Source organism: Anolis carolinensis, chromosome 6 (genome assembly GCF_035594765.1).
Source record: "Anolis carolinensis isolate JA03-04 chromosome 6, rAnoCar3.1.pri, whole genome shotgun sequence".
NCBI classification, from domain to species: domain Eukaryota; kingdom Metazoa; phylum Chordata; class Lepidosauria; order Squamata; family Dactyloidae; genus Anolis; species Anolis carolinensis.
The window spans coordinates 77,286,401-77,306,479 of NC_085846.1; the positions used below are offsets into that span (position 1 = coordinate 77,286,401).

Sequence of the window (20,079 nt, forward strand, 5' to 3'; positions counted from 1 at the left end):
TCCGGGCGAACTGCAAATCCCTATAAGCTGTCCTATAGATATTGAACGACTGAGTCTGGATAACTTCAAAAAAGGATGTTTATTCATACAAGGTTGTAAACCTGGCACAGATCTTAAAGTTGCAGAAAATGAAACAAATTTCTATAGGTTTTAGTCACAGAATTATCCCTGGTTCCAGAAGGCAAAGGTGATTATAAAACCACTATACCCTAATCACGCTGCCTATATTAGAAGGAGAAACTCTTTCCTTCCCTATCTTTACAGCAAAGATTAGTTCTAGAAGCGATGGAATAACTCTGCTCCTCTAACTAGATTTCCTATTCCAGATCAATATAATTCAATACTTATCTAATTTGGATAGGCTTAGATTGGCCTGGTTTTGAGGATGATTTGTCCCAGTTAGCTTTGCACAGCTCCAGCACGTTGGAAGACTATAGCCAGAATGAAGCTCCAAAATGGAGACTAGACCCTGGTAAAAAGGGCGGTCCTAAGATGTTGCACTCTTTGACCAATCACTGCAAAGAAAACTGCAGCCAGCTCTTGCAGATTCCAAGCCACTTTTCCTAGGCTTTTGCAGCCAGAGGCTCAAACAAAATGTAAAGGAGGGAAAATAAACAAACGACCAATAGGTAAGGCAAACCATCGTCCTGGGGGACGGAACACTCCCCGCTAAATTCCCAGGATGTGGGAATTTACCAATCAAAAACATACAAACACCTTTGTATACACAACAATACAACAGTATAAAACTTTAAACATCTCCAATAAGCAACACGAGGTCACTAATTGGTCTGTCCAGGACAGACATTTTGTCCTTACTATGAGTCTTTACTTGAACTTTTCTAACCTTACCGTCAGGGCAAGGAAAGGTCTTTAGTATAATGCCCATAGGCCAGGCATAGCGGGGCAAGTCTTTGTCCTTTGGCAACACAAGGTTTCCCACCTTGGCATTGTCCTTTGGGGTTTGCCAGAGTCTTCTGGTTGGAAGCTGGCTTAAGTATTCGGCCTTCCACCTCTCCCAGAAGTGGTTGGCTAAGGTCTGCACATGCAAAATTGGTGCCACAGTCCGACCAAATTGACTTAATTGGCCCTCTGAGGGCTATAAACTTTTTCAAGGCATTTATGAATGATGAAGTGTCCATTCCCTCTGCAACCTCTATATAGACAGTTCGTTTTGACAAACAAGTAAACAAACCCGCCCATCTTTTGTTATTTACAACACCACCCCTGGTTTTCCTAGTGACAACCTCCCAAGGACCAAACACATCGATTCCCACATGGGAAAAGGGGGGGGTCTGTCAAAGTCCTGTCCTGAGGTAACTCAGCCATCAGCTGACTCTGAGTCGCCGACATTTGACACACTTAAAAATAACACTGCTGACCAAACTTTTAGCATTTACCACCCACAGGCCTTCATTTCTAAGGGTCGCCTCAGTCAGAGTTCTACCTTGATGATGGATTTTCTCATGGTAGTGACGAACCAACAGCAAAGCAATATGGCTATTGGGGGGTACAATGATGGGGTTCTTTATACACACTTTGAGTTTAGCTTTGGCTAACCTTCCTCCAACTCTCAAAATGCCCTCCTTGTCTAGAAATGGGTTTAACTCACGCAAGAAACTCCGGCTGGGGGTGTCAAGCCCTTGTTCTAACCTGGCTATTTCTAGACTAAACTCATGCCTCTGAACTGACCTGAATATTACTCCCTTAGCCTTCAACATGTCCTGAACTTGCAAAGGCTGACTATCTTTGCAGACTAAGCGATGTATAAGCCTAGCAACTGCTCTAAGAAGACTGTGCCATTCCGAAAAACGTTCAAAATGGTGTCGTTCCAGACAAGATCTTTGGCCCATCTTGATTTCTGTGGTTGTCTTGCAAACTTTCACCTCTGCACTTCGTGAGACTTGAGCATTCATAATATCCGAAAACCTTTGCTCATCTTTCGAGAGCGCTATGGCTTCGTCTCTCTCAGAGACTTTGAAGATGGAGGAATACTCTGGAGTTATTGCTTGGCAGTAGACTGAGATGTGACTTAGGCAACTGCGCACAAGTGTAGGACGTCCACCTTTAAGCACCTGTGCTTGATTGGAGTCCAACGACGATGGTGGGTGCATCTTGTTTATGCACACTGGGCCTATGACTGTCCAGCCTAGTGGTAGCAGCTGAGCAATGGGCGCCCCTGGAGGTCCCTTAACTTGGTCGTCCACGTAGAACAAGTTCGGACAGTCCGCACCAAGCAGAAGGGCAATGTTCACATCTGGACGGAAAGCAGGTAAGGCGTTCTTCAGCCTTCGCAAGTGTGGATGAGCCTCCACAACTTCTCTAGTTACAATCTGTTTTTTGTTCCGAGGGATGGAGGAACACTCAATCAGGTCTGGCAACTTGAACTGTCTCTTCTGGTCACAAGAGGAAACAACAAAGCCGGATGCTATGCGACCCTGCAACTTCTTCTTCCCTACACAGGTGGACATGGTGTAGTCGACCGTCTGGGTTTTTATGTCAAACAGTTGGAAAAACTCTGGAGTCGCCAGGGAGGCGTCGCTTTGTGAATCCAAAGCCACGTAAAGTCTCTTTTTAAGCCAAGGTCTTCTGGCTGGATATACATCTGCTAGGCAGATGGGATGACAAACTCTGTACTGGTGCGAGTCAGAACACAGCTCTGTACAGGCGACTGCTGAAACTTCCACCTGCATCTCTGGTGCGGCTGGCTTGTCGGTGTCTTCGACTGCTGACTTTTCTTTTGGTGAAGCGTTCTCTTTGGGGTGGGAGATGATATTGGAGTTGTGCATTGCGGTGCAATGCTTGAGGCTGTTGCATTTCTCACACTTGATGTTTTCTTTGCAGTTGGATGCAAAGTGTGGAGTTGCTCCACAGCATCTAAAGCAGATTCCCTGCTTTTGAACTAGCTGTTGCCTTTCTTTGTATGTCTTTCTACTAAACTCCCTGCAGTTGGCCAAGCTGTGAGGCTTTTGGTGAATAGGGCAAAGCAACTCCTTTACCTCCGACCTGGGTTCGTCAGTCTTGTGTTGAGTTTCGACTGCCTTTACGCTGACAGGTCTATTGGCCTCTCTAGGTGGTTTCTTGTCCACTTCAGGTGCCTTCTCTGGCTGGGTCCCTTGGTATAAGGTGGGGAGGCCCGTCTGTGGATCATTCCTTTCTCTGGCTGCCCTGGTGATGAACTGGACCAAATGAGAAAATGGAGGGTATGCCTGGGAGTGGGCCTCCTTGTAGTTGAAGACCTCCTGTCCCCAGCGTTCTTGCAAAGTGAAGGGCAGCTTGGTCAAGATCTGCCTCTGGGACAGGTGCTGATCGAGGCACTTCAAACCGGGCAGTTCTGGATTCTCCTTGGCCGACTCTAATTCCGCAAGGAGATCGCTGAGGTCCCACAAGAGTTTGAAGTCTTTGAGTTTTAAAGCTGGGAACCTTTGGAGCTTGTCCATAAGAGATGCTTCAATCTCTGTGCTGGCCCCATACCTCTGCTGCAACCTGGCCCAGGCCTTTTCCAGGGCTTTGTCGGGATCGGCTACGTGGGCTGCGTAGATCTTCTTAACTTGTGAGGATGAGGCTGGGCCCAACCATGCAGCCAGAAGAGTCAGTTCTTCCTCAGGCAATAACTTTAAGTCTCTGATTGCTCTCTGGAAGGTGGCCTTCCAGAGAAGAAATTCCTCAGGCTTGTCCGAAAACTTTTCGACACCCTTGTCCTTAAGATCTCTTCTGGGGCTTCTGATGATGGAGACAAGCTGGGACTCTGGCGTCGAAGGGAACAATTGAGGAGTTTGCTGTTGTGGAGTGGACTCCCACCGTGTACCTTGCGTCAACCTTTGGCCTCTTGGAGGGATGACATCGACCACTGACGAATCGATGGTTCCCTGTGCAGCTGTCTGTAGGGGCCAACTAGCACTCGGCCTTGAGGCCCTGATTGACTGACCTAGGGTTTTAGCAGGAGGCACAGGTAGCTCGAGCAAGGGTGAGCTCGCCGCTATGACGCTCTGCTCTGCAGGAAATTCAAAAGTGACTTTGGGGCCCTGCTCTGGGTAAGGAGAGAAGTCTCCCTGTTCCTCATCCGAAAACTGGCTGTTCATGCTGCCAAGGTGCGCAAACACTTTGGCAGAAGGATCCTGTATTGGTAACTGGCTTACATTTTCTTCTGTGAGTGGCTCAATTAGGGCCTTGGCCAAAGTCTCAGCCCTTACCCTTTTGGCTGCGGCATCCATCTTTATTCTAAGCATCTCTATACGAGCCTGTTCTATTTGCATTTCGCTTTGTCTACGGGCCTGTTCTATTTGCATTTCGCTTTGTCTTTGGGCCTGTTCCATTTGCATTTCGCTTTGTCTACGGGCCTGTTCCATTTGCATTTCGCTTTGTCTACGGGCCTGTTCTATTTGCAGTCGTTGCTCTTCTTCTTTAAAGGGAAGGGTGAGATCAGCTGCCTTAGCATCAGCCTCCGCCCCCGCTACCTTGCTCTTTAGCTCCAGACGTGCAGCCTCCTTAATGTGCAAGGCAGCTAGGGAAGAGATGGCACTCCCAGCAGCAGAAGACTTGCTAGAGTGGCTGTGTTTAGACGATGCACGCTCCCTTAGTTTAGATACCTGGCTAGAGCGGTTGGACTTAAGACTAAGTGCCACAGCAGGTGATTTCAAAAGATTGGTCTCATGGCTGCATAAGGAAGCTAGGATTGCCCTCACCCTATTTTCTTTCTCATTAGTGTCAGCTAAAACACTCCCTATTTCTAACTCTGAATCCTTGGCGTTAATGCGCTCGAGGACCTGGACTATCTTAGACACTAAACCCCTCCAAAGACCGAAGGCTTCTTCGAGGTCTGTCTGTAATATGGCTGGCACCCTTGTGATACCCAAGCTCTCTATTCTGTCCATTAATGTTACAATTCGCTCCCATGCCGAACCTAACCTCACATGGAGGAGCTCCTTTTCATCTATTAGATGGGCTAGCATCTTGGCTGAAGGGTGCTTTATCCTTTGGGGCCTTTCATTCCTACTTTCAGCCTCAGAAGGAGGTACGCCATCTGTATCATCTTGAAATTGCATAGACATTATGTATTCTTAATAGCAAGTAAATTTACAACAAAGGCAAATGCAATATACCTGCAAGTAAATTTACAATAAAAGCAAATTCAATATATAATACAATTCACAGCACTTAACCATAGCAATATATATCACTAAGTAACTATACTTTACAAAGATTGTGACCTTTGGCGCCAGATTTTGGTGGGCAAGTTGCAAAATGCCAACTGACAGCAACTTGCCACTTGTTACCTCCCTTGCCCGAGTGACGTAAACTGCCAAAATGGCGACTTCGCCAAATTTTCAAGCACCTCGTGCTCTGCGGCTCGAGGCCTGCCGCCGAAGGAGCACCGAGGCTGGCTTTGGAAAGGAGGAGAGAAGAGACGCCTCCTCCCCGCTGTGAAGGGAGGTCACCACCGCAGGTCGATGAAGCAGGTCACCACCGCAGGACGATGAGGCAGGTCACCACCGCAGGACGATGAGGCAGGTCACCACCGCAGGACGATGAGGCAGGTCACCACCGCAGGACGATGAGGCAGGTCACCGCCGCAGGTCAATGAGGCAGGTCACCACCGCAGGACGATGAGGCAGGTCACCACCGCCGGACCATGAGGCAGGTCAAAGCCGGCCGAGTGCTCCGGCCGAACTCCTGATGAAGAGGCTGTCAAAGCCGGTTGAGTGCTCCGGCCGAACTCGCAGCAGCGTTGCCAGGTCTGTCCAGGTTCTAGCCTGGTTCTGGTGGGCTTCACGCCTCAGAGCCAGCCAAAGAACTGTCGCTGGTGCTCCGCGGCTCGAGGTCTACCGCCGAGGGAGCCCTGGACGTTGCTGGGAACTGCACAGCCTGTGCAAACCCAGAAAGCCACTGGGCCACGTGCGCACACGCGAGCCAAATAGCAAGGAAATAGAGCCCCACTATTTGACTCCTTCGGGTCTGAGAGCGGGCTCCACTGCCTCAGACGCTGGTAGAGTCTTTAGGTATGCAGACTGAGCTCAGGCGGAAAAGCCGCAGCCTATACTAAAACTTCCTAAACTATAAAAAACTATAAAGCCGTGCAAGCTAGCTCAAGCGGAAAAACCGCTGATCTACCTCAAAACTGTGCCGTCCGCCGGACAATAAAAAGCTATAAATCTGAAACGTGCTGTCCTTTATCCGGGCGAACTGCAAATCCCTATAAGCTGTCCTATAGATATTGAACGACTGAGTCTGGATAACTTCAAAAAAGGATGTTTATTCATACAAGGTTGTAAACCTGGCACAGATCTTAAAGTTGCAGAAAATGAAACAAATTTCTATAGGTTTTAGTCACAGAATTATCCCTGGTTCCAGAAGGCAAAGGTGATTATAAAACCACTATACCCTAATCACGCTGCCTATATTAGAAGGAGAAACTCTTTCCTTCCCTATCTTTACAGCAAAGATTAGTTCTAGAAGCGATGGAATAACTCTGCTCCTCTAACTAGATTTCCTATTCCAGATCAATATAATTCAATACTTATCTAATTTGGATAGGCTTAGATTGGCCTGGTTTTGAGGATGATTTGTCCCAGTTAGCTTTGCACAGCTCCAGCACGTTGGAAGACTATAGCCAGAATGAAGCTCCAAAATGGAGACTAGACCCTGGTAAAAAGGGCGGTCCTAAGATGTTGCACTCTTTGACCAATCACTGCAAAGAAAACTGCAGCCAGCTCTTGCAGATTCCAAGCCACTTTTCCTAGGCTTTTGCAGCCAGAGGCTCAAACAAAATGTAAAGGAGGGAAAATAAACAAACGACCAATAGGTAAGGCAAACCATCGTCCTGGGGGACGGAACAGGTTGATAAATGGCAGCAATCAAACATTGCTTGCACAACTGACATGGATCATAAGTCAAATCTCAGAAATTGGTGTCCATACATTTGACAACTACAATGGTAGCTGGCAAGAGATATATTAATTTTAGTTATCATTTTGTATAAATAGAAAATATTATCAACTTTTTAAAAAAAGTTTTGTCTGTCTATCTACTTATATGTGTGTATGTCATAAATTTAGACCATATTTGTACCAGCAGGGTAATAAAACAGACCAGTGAAAACGCTACAACCCTTGACAGTTACCCACTCAGGATCACTAGCTCTGTTACTGTTTCTGAGTTTTATATGGTGAATTTTTAAAATCAGATCACATTTGATACTTAACAAAGAAGAAAAAATATTTTTAGAGAGCAGTCACAAAAAATGAGAAACAACCTATTGTATGCAATATTCCTTCTTCCATTAATCTACAGCATATAAGTATAATTTAGAAATACATTCCTGTTCATACAACTGTGCCATGACAAATTATCTTTTGACAGGAAAAGTGTTGATGCGTCTGTTGTTTTGCCTGAGGGTGCTGATGGGAAAAGAAAGAAATACTGTAATAAATGAAGCTGAAACAATAGGTGAAATCGTAAAATGTTCGGGAAATCCAAGGTGTTGTGCAAAATGCAAGGGTGGGGATTTAAAATACATCTGGGAGGAAAGAACTAAACTCAGTACTAACAGATCATTTTTAAAAACTCATTTTTACATATCGTTCATTTATTACATATCCACTCAAAGCTTTTCTCCCAAAGCTATAACTGGCCACTGATGTCGAGCAGATGGCAAACAGGCTGAAATGGCAGTCAATCCCAATCTGGCAGGCCCACTTCCCAAATGGAGTTCAGGTGACATAGGCTATTACAACAGCTGTTACTGCAAAGCAATAGGTTGAAAAGGAGAATAGAGGAAAGTGTTAACAGTTGAGAGAAGTCAAACTAGAAACAAAAAAAGGGAGGAAGGCAAATCTTTCCAAGGTATATAGGGGAAAGATAATATTGACATTTAGCAGTCACTTATATCTTTTATGCGGGTTATGTTCAAAGAGTGCCCTGAAATAATTTATAGATTGATTACAATTATATTCCCTGCTTTTTATAGTAAAAATCCTTCCAAAATGATACAAAGTAGCAAAGTATATTAAAATGTGTATATTTTTCCATCTATCTAATTAGATAGTAAATCATATCAATATACACTATACCAATTTGGTGGTGTGAATAGTCCTTCGGAGGGAGCAACATTTCAGTTAAAACAACATGCATCTTTTGTATTCATGCCCCTTTTTCATAAAATCTTCTTCACATTTCAGCTGATGATGGATGGATGGGAGAAAGGAAATAGTCACTTTGGAACACTCTCATACCCTTCCCTCTATATGCCTCTGTACAAATGCTACATATTTGTTCCTGTGTTGTTGTTTTTACCAACACCCAAAGGAAATCAACAAGGATGTAAAAATTAAATATGCTGAAAACTCTAGACTCAAAAACTATATTGTCTCCTATTAAATCAAGAATATTAAACTTTGGCATGATAGCATTTGAAAACCAAGCCACTTAGAGAGCTGAAGTTTCTTCCATACACACAAGAGGAAGCATGCTTCCTTAGTCATTCAAATTTGTCCACCAAAACTGAGGATGTGTTTTGTTGGTGACGGGTCTCTTTCCTTGGAGCATGCTGAAAGATACAGACTTTTTTTTTTTTTTGAGACAGAGCATAAAGTTTTTAAACAATGGTGAAACTGGAAATGATACCAGAATAAAATTTCAAGTGAACTTTCTATATTAATGGCTTACAGTGCTTTCATAAAAATGTACACAGTGAATTAGTATTTGGCCTGAAAGAGCAATAAGGGTACAACAGTAAGGGATCACAAGGTAATGTTAATAAAGAATCCTGGCTGAAAATCTAGGAAGCAGTGTTCGCTAAATTGTTTTAGATTGACTAAGCGGTTGACACAATTTAAGATAATTTCCTGTCTTGTGACAATAGTCTTTTATATACATCTTCTAAAAAAAGTTTACCTGTAGGAAAATGAATACAGAATTCCAGCCACAGATGGGAGTCACAGATGGGACAGCATGACATCGTGCTAGGGTTAGTACCCTCCAATGGTTGGGTACCTCTAGATTGTATACCATAGGGATACAATCTGTACCATAAGGAAGGCGAGATATCTACTGGCTTTGTTGCTGGTAAAGGATGGGGCGCTGGTTAGATCTGATTGACACTCTGTGTCTGTTGTGTGTTGTTTTAGGAGTGCTTTGGCTTGATCATATCCCATGCTGAGTTGCAGTCCTGGAGAGAAGCCCAGAAATGAGATCTTGATTACTACTACCTGCTTCAATGTGGACTGGAAGTCATTCCACAATGTTGTTGGGGCAAGTCCATTGGGAAGAAAGGGATAATCTAAGCCATTAATTGAGTATGACCACCCACACCTTGGCCTCCACTCTCATGAAATCTGTCTCTAGTCGTAGGATGACATTGGAGACACATCTTGGAACTTGCAGGATTGATCTCAAAAATTTTGATTGCACAAGCTCAAGTGGGACAAAATTGGAAAAGGAGCCTAGCTGGGTACTAAACAGAAGCTGTGCTATGAATTGGCTTCAAATAGCTTGTGTACTGCAGGTATGAAGTGACTCCCTTTTGTCTTGAGGTATTTTAGAATCATAGAATCATAGAATCATAGAATAGTAGAGTTGGAAGAGACCTCATGGGCCATCCAGCCCAACCCCCTGCCAAGAAGCAGGATGGCTATGGAGCTCCTTTATACAATCTCAACCACATAGTCCCCATGTGCTTTTCTAAGTTTTGAAGAGTGGAGGACTCTTGCTACTAACGCAATATTAAGAAGTTAAATTCTTCATTTCACTCTCCAATCACTGACTATGAACCTCATCATATTGGCCGCTGGAATTGTCACAGATTGTGGCAAATCCGATGTGTCCTTGAGGGGGACCCATCACCCCACATTGCCTGACTTACCGGAAACCCCATCTCATGGGGGGAAACATCCACCACCTGGCTCCCCCCTCCCCATTTTTGCCAGTGCAACATGGGAAGCCTCCTGGATTGCAGCCATGGCAGCATACTCTGGTTCCACTTTAGTCTAGCCATGGAGCCCTGCCAGAAGTTGCTATATGACATGGGATGGGAGTCAGTGGGCTCTGTGGCTACATTAAAGCTGAAACTGCATATGCCACCAAAAACAGACCCGTCTGATGAGGTCATAAGTGTAACAAGCGTTAACCTTTCCTTGCTTATTCTTCCTGTTGGGAAGGCAAAGAGGCAGGGTAGGATTCCCTTTCCCATGCAATGGGATGGCAAAAAGTGTACATAAAAGCTTCTTTTGAGCAGTAAGGTGCTTAGAAATGTATACCTCTCCCTGCATAGAAAAAGTTAAAAATGGACCCCTGGGAGAAGGAGCCAGATAACATCTGGGGAGGGGAGGAGTTTGGAGCAAGGCCCCACTCTTAACATCTACCCACCCAAATTATTCCCAGAATTATATCCACAAAAGTATCCTGTCCATATCCTATTGAACTGAATTGAATTTTCATAGGATTTCAATGTTAGAGGTTTATGCCTTATTGAAAATAGACCATTGAACTACAGTGGCTTTTCCCACTCTTTTCACTGATAGTTCCATCTGCCTTAAGTGAACAGGAAATTCAATCCATCCAAAGACATCTTGTGTATGTATTCTACCACAATTATAATAATTGTGCTTACTTTTTAAAACAGGCTATATATATATATATATATATATATATATATATATATTACAGTTAATATAGACCCCTCTTTTGATTACGAGTATATGTATATGAGAATAGGTACACAGAAAGTGACATACAATTAATTGTTCCACAAAACTAAAAATGAGGAATTAAAAGGCATTTTTCATTTTTAAACATCTGAAACAAGATTAATTTTATCCCTGCCCTGTGACAATATTGCTGTGCTAATACCAGTTTGGAGCTGTCTATGAAAGAATAGAACTTGAAATCATCAATTTATTGTTTTCAAGGATTTGTGCAGAAGGTTTCTTTCATGCCTTCTCTACCACCCACTAGTTTTTACACATGAACAAACAATATACACACGGGTGAGCTTAATAGTGCCATTCTTCAGCTTGAACACATAATGCATTATAAGTCAAATCTAAGGCTATCCATAGATTTGCCTTATAAGGCATTATAGCTCAACTGTTTAAATGACCCAGTGTGGCTGCCCTCTATGGTACCATAAACCCCCATATTCATTGTTATCGTGTTTTCTCTTCATGTTTTTCTACATTATCTCATTTATGCATGCAATAAGCCACTTTTCTCCTGAATGAGCTTTACAGTTCATTCACCTTGTCATGGGAGTCCTGAGACATCTGTTGTACAGTTTTAATCCTTAGTACAACCAGCTTTTCCAATTTGTCATCCAAATGTGTCTATTTTCTACTCTGCTGGTTTAATAGCTAGAAGAAAAAATTGAAACAGCAGGAGCAAAATTCATATGAAACAGCTACCAGGTGATCATTCCTTTAATCTTTCTGCCCTCTCCCAAATGGCCCCCTGTTCTATAGGTAACACCGGTCTCATATTGTCAGTTAAATATTTGTCAATAATTCAATCTCTTGGGTGCTTTCATTTAAAATAAATGTTAATGTACTGAAAGCACAGGGAAGCAATTGTTCATTATTTTTTATATTTGTCCAAACCAATCCAGGTTAGTCCCCCCTCCCAGCTCTGCCAAACCAAGGCACATTACATATTAGGCCATTAGCAAAGAAAGGAAGCTTTTTAGACCTTTAGAGAGCATTAAGACATGTATGGCATTCACTAGGGAGATGTTAATTAGCTTATTGTTCTTTATGCTTTTTGCCTTCCCAAACCAAATGAGAACTAATGCTACAGAAGTATAAACTCTGATAGTAATCTAAGCAAACTAATTGCTAATCCTAATTAGGATAGACCCATTGAATAAATGGCTAAGTGGTCACTCTATACGTAGATACATTATATTGATTCAGCTGGTGTTCTTTAACCATGACTATTAATTAAATTTAGGCTATGCCTTCTCATATGAATTAGTTTCCATAGCATGTATATGTTGTCAGAAATCAAGTGTCTTAAAGCTATATTAATTTTAAAGCTTCTTTCTTCCATTTTTATTATACCCTAGGAAATATGAAAATACCATGGATATGAATTGTGCTCATATATGCATGCATGTGTGAGCACATATACACAGACATAGACCATAACACATAATTAATGATGCATTTCCTTTCTTGTGTGCATTATAAAAGGTTCTGCCCAATTCCAAGTGTTTTAGCTTCATGTGTCTTTTATGTCCTTTTCTCCTCTAATAACATCCTTCATCATGATGAAGTCTTTTTCCAACATTCTTTTCTTCCTCTGTAATGTTGTACTCTTTTAACTAATTGTATAGATCAAAAAAGTTAGTGATCTTGCTTCCATCTTCTGAGGAACTACTTTTATTTCTATTATATTATATTCAACTTCTTGTTTATTTTTTTAGGAAATGTCTACACTTTTGAACAAACTCTCAAATTGGTGCTGAACCAAAAAAGATTAAAATTGCTATAAATGCATATCATACAGAACAAAGTCTGGGTAGGAATAAAATTCAGGATAAAGTGAATAAAGTTACTTTGGGTTCTGATTCTGTGGTATAATGAGACCAGACCTTAAAGGGGCAAAATGTGGAAGAACTCACTTTCCAAATTGAAATGTGATTAACTTTCAAAATCAAAATATTTGTCATCAGTCATGTAAAGTAACAGCAGCAAGGTGAAATTCCATGTAAGTGGGGGTTTTTTTAATTGAGCAATTGAATGAGATCAAGTGTCAAACAAAAAAAATCAAGATTTGACTAAAACACATTTTTCCAACTCAAAAGACAATACTTACTTGCTTACTTTAAAAGAGAAAGCACTTTTAAAGATCAAATTATTGAAGTCATTGACAGCATGTAGCTTCCATTGCAGTGAGATGGTAAAACAGATCTGGATTATAATCTTGAAGTTTAGCATCTGTCTGGTGTGTTGAACTCCTCCGCACAAATAAAATGAAAAACTTGAATAACCCCTTAAGATGCTTCTAGGCTCATACCTGTTTTGCGTAAGGATGTGCCATTTTAATAAATACCCAGTCGCTTGAGTAGAAAAAAAAGGAAATTTGCAGATCCATCCTTTTCCCTCAAAAATTAATCGAGTAGGATTTGCTTAAGACATGCCTGGTGATATGAACTGATCGACATCTCAGGGATAAATTGTAAGAGTTAGAACTTATGAAAAATCATTCAGAAAGTTATGTTAATATAAGAGTATCAATTATCTTGTTAATAATGGGTGACATGAATTAACAACAAGGATCACATTCCTGATTGGCACCCCCTATGTTAAGTCTGTGTAGGAATTAGGGGAAATCGCAATGGCAGATAAGGATGATGGCACAACAAATAACCAGTCAGAGGTTGTTACAACCAAAACAGATGACAAAACAGTATTAAACTGATAGAATTGTAAGTTTCACTAGTTTTTCAGAATGAGACCTACTAATTTTTATGGCAGGTATGAGTGTGATTTATCACTGCCTTTCCTCTCTTATTCTTTTTTTACCAAGAACAGGAACATTTGATCTTCCAGATTTTTGTGACCAGAAGTCAAGTTTCTTAGCATTGTCTGGATCAGGTAATGCTTCTGAGACTTGAAGTGCCAAAAGGTCATTCAAGGTTTAGATAATCCAGGAAGAAGATGTTCAAGTTGCTTCCTTCAACTTTATTGTGTGGTTAGAACAGACTCTTTTCTGTCCACCAGGAAACATATGAAGATTTGTTTTTATTTTGCATAGTCTTTAAGGAATAGATATTTATATTCCTATACTTTTATATGAATTCTGGAGTAAATTTGGGAGATATTTTATGGTCTTCAGCTGTTTTATGGACTCAAAATTGGATGGGAAGCAAAGAAAAAGTTAAAATAAATTGATAAAAGAAATGCAACCTGGTTGGTATGTGTACGTGCAACTACACGTACCTCTCTTATCCTTGTTCTTTATACTGTTTTGGAGCTTTCTGGGTATTGCAGCAGTTTAGGAAGTGTTAACATTAAAAAAAATGTCAAAAAAGCCTAGCACAGTTTTGCCCTAATCTAAAATATTATTAGTTCTTATATTTCCACAGACAGTACATCTATTCAGGATAGTTGTGATTGTGCAATTGAAAAGAAATACTGCTGGTATTTCTAATTTAGTACATTTGGAAGAATATTTTGGTCTTCTTTGCTATAGTGTCATCATGTTCCTTGTAATCAAGATTGTGTACCTGATTGTAATAAGATTTCCACTACGTATTCTAGAATGTCTAAACGAGCTCTTTTTCATTTCTGTTTCATTCACGAGTATCAATAGGATTTGCAGACTATTTAAAAGTGATTCGGAATATGGTACTTTTAAATATATGTGGGGTTTTTCTCCAGAATATGTGATACAAATCTCTAACTCAGGCATTTCATTTTCTAGTACATTCATGTTGTGCTGACATTTTCACACTCTGTTTGATGTTGGAAGGTGTTAATTTGAAATTTCTATCACTGAAAATTTCAAAAAAGCCAATAAAAATGACAAACAGTAACTATGGATGTAAACATTCCACATACTTCTTCATGATATAGATATAAAAGTTCTCTTTCATAAAGTGAATAGAAATATGTGAAAAGAAAGTGCAGAGCCTTCTTTTGCTTTCTGTAATATATAGATAGATAGATAGAGAGAGAGAGAGAGAGAGAGAAATGATTTTCTAAATGTTTTAAAATTTGTGCATATTTTTCACAAATGCCCAATTACACAATTGTATACAGAAGGATGAAAACAAACAAAGAAGGCCACCCTTGGTGTTTAATAACTGCAATTACCATGGAATCCACTTGTGCAAGTGCATTACAAAGCATTTATCACAGCTAATGCACTCCTGTCAAATTAAGTAATATGAGAAGCAGGCTTTTATGATGAATATTGCAGGCAGTATAAGTGAAGTAAATTACAGAGGCATGTAAATGTAGTCTTAGATGCCCCAGCAAAAGAGTATTTCACTGTAAATTAATTTGTTCTGATGACGTTAATAAAAAACAGTCTACTCGGTATTCACATGGAGCTGGAGCACTCTTAACAGGAGAGTCGAAATAGCTTCTTGTATACCTGGCTGTAAATTCTATATTTTATTCACAAAAATTAGTTCAATCAAACAACAAATATGCAGTTATTTTGCATAGGTTTGGCAGTTTTGCTTCGACACATGCAAACAGTTTCACAGAAATTTCAGGCCATCTAGGAGACATACCTAAGGAAGATGTCAACATAAAATTTAAAAAAACTTGGAACAATGTAAACATTTCATTTGATTAAACCAATTGCAGATTCTTCTTTTTTAACATGGCCAGACTAGAAGTACATTATATAGGGTATAACAGGCAGGGCATTTTATTAATGTAACTGTCTAACACAGGGGTCCCCAAACTAAGGCCCGGGGGCCAGATGCGGCCCTCCAAGGTCTTTTACCTGGCCCCTGTCCTTAACTTTAGACTTAGGGTTGACCTAAGTCTACCTGGTCTTTGGAGGTCTCTTTGCTTACTTATAGCCTTATGAGATCGTCTAGATGGTCTTTGGAGGTCTCTTTGCTTAGCTACGGCCATATGAGACCATCTAGATGGCTTTTGGAGGTCACTTTTGTTACCTATGGTCATATGAGACCATCTAGATGGCCTTTGAGGGTCCCTTTCCTTATCTATGGTTTTATGAGATCATCTTGATGGACTTTGGGGGCCCCTTTCCTTACCTATGGTCTTATGAAACCATCTAGATGGCCTTTGAGGGTACCTTTCCTTATCTATGGTCTTATGAGACCATCTAGATGGTCTTTGGAGGTCTCTTTGCTTACCTATGGTCTTATGAGATCATCTAGATCAGGGGTCCCCAAACTAAGGTGCATGGGCTGGATGCGGCCTCCCAAGGTCATTGACCTGGCCTCTGTCCTAAACTTTAGACTTAGGGTTGACCTAAGTCTGAAACGACTTGAAGGCATACAACAACAGCAATCTTAATTTTGGACTATTTCATCCTAGTCCGGCCCCCCAACAGTCTGAGGGACTGTGAATCGGCCCCCCACTTAAAAAGTTTGAGGACCCCTGGTCTAACAGCTTACAGTGGTTACAATAAGCAAGAACTTTAGATATTTAGTTAATGAAACTGTGTAAAATATTACAATGGCTACAGTATGGTAGGTATAAGATAGAGGAGACAAAATCCTGTGAATTAACTGCAGACCTCTGACTACTATTAGTCCCAGCTAGAATTGGGCAATATACTCCATGAAAATGTGGTAATCCAATAAATTTGTAAATTCCTATGAATCAGTGTAAATTCCAGTATTTGTAAATTCAAGTGAATTGGGATTATATATTGGACTAGCTGTGCCCGGCCACGCGTTGCTGTGGTGAAGTATGGTGGTATGGAAAATAAACTATTGAGGAATTGGTGGTAGTTAATCATAGAATCATAGAATCATAGAATAGTAGAGTTGGAAGAGACCTCATGGGCCATCCAGTCCAACCCCCTGCCAAGAAGCAGGAAATCGCATTCAAAGCACCCCCAACAGATGGCCATCCAGCCTCTGCTTAAAAGCCTCCAAAGAAGGAGCCTCCACCACAGCCCGGGGGAGAGAGTTCCACTGTCGAACAGCCCTCACAGTGAGGAAGTTCTTCCTGATGTTCAGGTGGAATCTCCTTTCCTGTAGTTTGAAGCCATTGTTCCGTGTCCTAGTCTGCAGGGCAGCAGAAAACAAGCTTGCTCCCTCCTCCCTATGACTTCCCTTCACGTAATTGTACATGGCTATCATGTCTCCTCTCAGCCTTCTCTTTTGCAGGCTAAACATGCCTAGTTCTTTAAGCCGCTCCTCATAGGGCTTGTTCTCCAGACCTTTGATCATTTTAGTCGCCCTCCTCTAGATGCTTTCCAGCTTGTCAACATCTCCCTTCAACTGTGGTGCCCAGAATTGGACACAGTATTCCAGGTGTGGTCTGACCAAGGCAGAATAGAGGGGGAGCATGACTTCCCTGGATCTAGACGCTATTCCCCTATTGATGCAGGCCAGAATCCCCTTGGCTTTTTTAGCTGCTGCATCACATTGTTGGCTCATGTTTAACTTGTTGTCCACGAGGACTCCAAGGTCTTTTTCGCACACACTGCTGTCAAGCCAGGCATCCCCCATTCTATATCTTTGATTTCCATTTTTTCTGCCGAAGTGAAGTATCTTGCATTTGTCCCTGTTGAACTTCATTTTGTTAGTTTCGGCCCATCTTTCTAGTCTGTCAAGATCGTTTTGAATTCTGCTCCTGTCTTCTGGAGTGTTAGCTATCCCTCCCAGTTTGGTGTCATCTGCAAACTTGATGATCGTGCCTTCTAGCCCTTCGTCTAAGTCGTTAATAAAGATGTTGAACAGAACTGGGCCCAGGACAGAGCCCTGCGGCACTCCACTTGTCACTTCTTTCCAAGATGAAGATGACGTATTGGTGAGCACCCTTTGGGTTCGTTCGCTTAGCCAATTACAGATCCACCTAACCGTAGTTTTGTCTAGCCCACATTTTACTAGTTTATTTGCCAGAAGGTCGTGGGGGACTTTGTCGAAGGCCTTACTGAAATCCAGGTAGGCTACATCCACAGCATTCCCTGTATCGACCCAACTCGTAACTCTATCAAAAAAAGAGATCAGATTAGTCTGGCATGACTTGTTTTTGGTAAATCCGTGTTGACTATTAGCCATGACCGCATTTGTTTCTAAGTGTTCGCAGACCACTTCCTTGATGATCTTTTCCAGAATCTTGCCTGGTATCGATGTGAGGCTGACCGGACGGTAATTGTTTGGGTCGTTCTTTTTACCCTTCTTGAAGATAGGGACCACATTTGCCCTCCTCCAATCTGCTGGGACTTCTCCCGTTCTCCAAGAACTCTCGAAGATAATTGCTAGTGGTTCTGAAATAACTTCCGCTAATTCCTTCAATACTCTTGGATGTAGCTGATCTGGCCCTGGGGACTTGAATTCGTTTAGAGAGGCCAGGTGTTCCTGGACAACTTGTTTCCCTATTTGGGGTTGGGTGTCCCCCAATCCTTCGTCCATTTCATGTTGCTGAGGTTGAAGATGGCTTTCTTTTTGTGAGAAGACCGAGGCAAAGAAGGCATTGAGCAGTTCTGCCTTTTCCCTGTCCCCTGTCGCCATCACCCCATCTTCTCCTTGCAGAGGCCCTATCGCCTCCTTTTACTTCCTTTTTCTACCAATGTAAGCAAAAAAGCCTTTTTTGTTGTTTTTTATGTCCCTGGCAAGCCTGAGCTCATTTTGCGCTTTAGCCTTGCGAACCTTTTCCCTACAGGTGTTGGCTATACGTTTGAATTCTTCTTTGGTGATTTCTCCCCTTTTCCACTTCTTGTGCATGTCACTTTTGAGCTTTAGCTCAGTTAGAAGTGCTTTGGACATCCATTCTGGCTTCTTTGCACTTGTCTTATTTTTCTTCTTTGTTGGCACTGTTTGCATTTGCGCCTTGAGTATTTCACTTTTGAAAAACTCCCATCCATCCTTAACTCCCTTGTTTTTTAATATTGGCGTCCATGGAATGCCGCTCAGTAATTCCTTCATTTTTTGGAAGTCAGCTCTCTTAAAGTCGAGAATGCGTGTTAAGGTAAAGGGTAAAGGTTTTCCCCTGACATTAAGTTCATTATAAATGGGTTATATAGCTGTGTGGAAGGACCTTGAGTCTACACTGCCATATAATCCAGTGCAAATTAGATAATCTGTGGAAGAAGCCTAAGTGAGGCCTAAATCTGCCTGTCCCCTGGGCTGAGTTGGTTGCTAGGAGACCAAGTGGGCAGAGATTAGTCCTCTAACTGGCAGCAATTGGATAAAAACAATTATTCCTTTCCCTCTAATTAGGACTTTATTTTTCTTTTCTTTTTGTTGTATGAACCTAGAGGCATGGATGATGGATTGTGTTGTCAAATTTCGAGGTTGGGGGGCCTGTAGTTTTGTTGTTTTGTTGGTCGTTGTGATGCCATCACTCATTTATATATATAGATTTAGTAGGCTTGAGCGATCCATGAAAAAATTGATTCTAAACTCGTTTCAAAAGTAGGGGGCGCCAGCGTTTCGTTTCTGATGTCATTTCCGAATTTTGCCCTCAAAATTTTTCAAAATTTAACGAAAATTCGTTAGTTTCAAAAGTAATTCGTTAATGGCGGACGCGCATGCGCAGTGGCAAAAAAAAACAGCACAAGGGGAGATTTTACAGGACTCTCCCGCCCTCATTTTTTGAGTGATCTTTTTCAAACTTGGTACAGTGGTAGAACACATTTAACACTGATAGCTCACCAAAATTTGGAATGTTTCCCTTATCCTCTGATTTTTGGCGAATTTTCATAGCTTTTATAATAAACCATTTTTTAATAATTGCAGAAATCTGTTCCTGGTTTGAAAGTCTTATTTCCTGTTTCATTGGGTTGTCTTTACTGTGAAAGTCATTGTTCTACTTCAGAAACTTTGTTTTTGTGGCTGAAACTTTGTTAAATTGGTGTGTGTGTGATATATACTGTATATATAACATAACATATTATGGTTTGGTCCACCAATTTAACAAATGTGTGTGTGTGATATATACTGTGTATATATATATATATATATATATATATATATATATAGAGAGAGAGAGAGAGAGAGAGAGAGAGTCCCTGCATATGTGTGTGTGTGTGTGTGTGTGTGTATAGGTAAAGGTAAAGGTATCCCTTGACGTTAGGTTCAGTCATGTCTGACTCTGGGGGTTGGTGCTCATCTCCATTTCTAAGCCCAAGAGCCAGTGTTGTCCATAGACACCTCCAAGGTCATGTGGCTGGCATGACTACATGGAGTGCCATTACCTTCCCGCCAGAGCGGTACTTATTGATCTACTCACATTGGCATGTTTTCAAGCTGCTAGGTGGGCAGAAGCTGGAGCTAACAGCGGGCACTCACTCTGCTCCCGGGATTTGAACCTGGGACCTTTCGGTCTGTAAGTTCAGCAGCTCAGTGCTTTAACACACTTCGCCATCGGGGCTCATGTATATATAATATACATACACATCCACACAATGTGGAGAATATGTGGAAAG

The 20,079-nt window shown here is 41.7% G+C and overlaps 2 protein-coding genes across 9 annotated transcripts in view; both read left to right on the forward strand.

Moving 5' to 3' along the window:
* Positions 1 to 20,079, forward strand: part of znf385d (zinc finger protein 385D) — a 506,886-nt gene that overhangs the window by 438,418 nt on the left and 48,389 nt on the right. The window lies entirely within an intron of this gene.
* LOC134299980 (uncharacterized) overlaps positions 1 to 20,079 on the forward strand; it is a 101,396-nt gene that overhangs the window by 46,750 nt on the left and 34,567 nt on the right. The gene's annotated exons all lie outside the window — the stretch shown is intronic.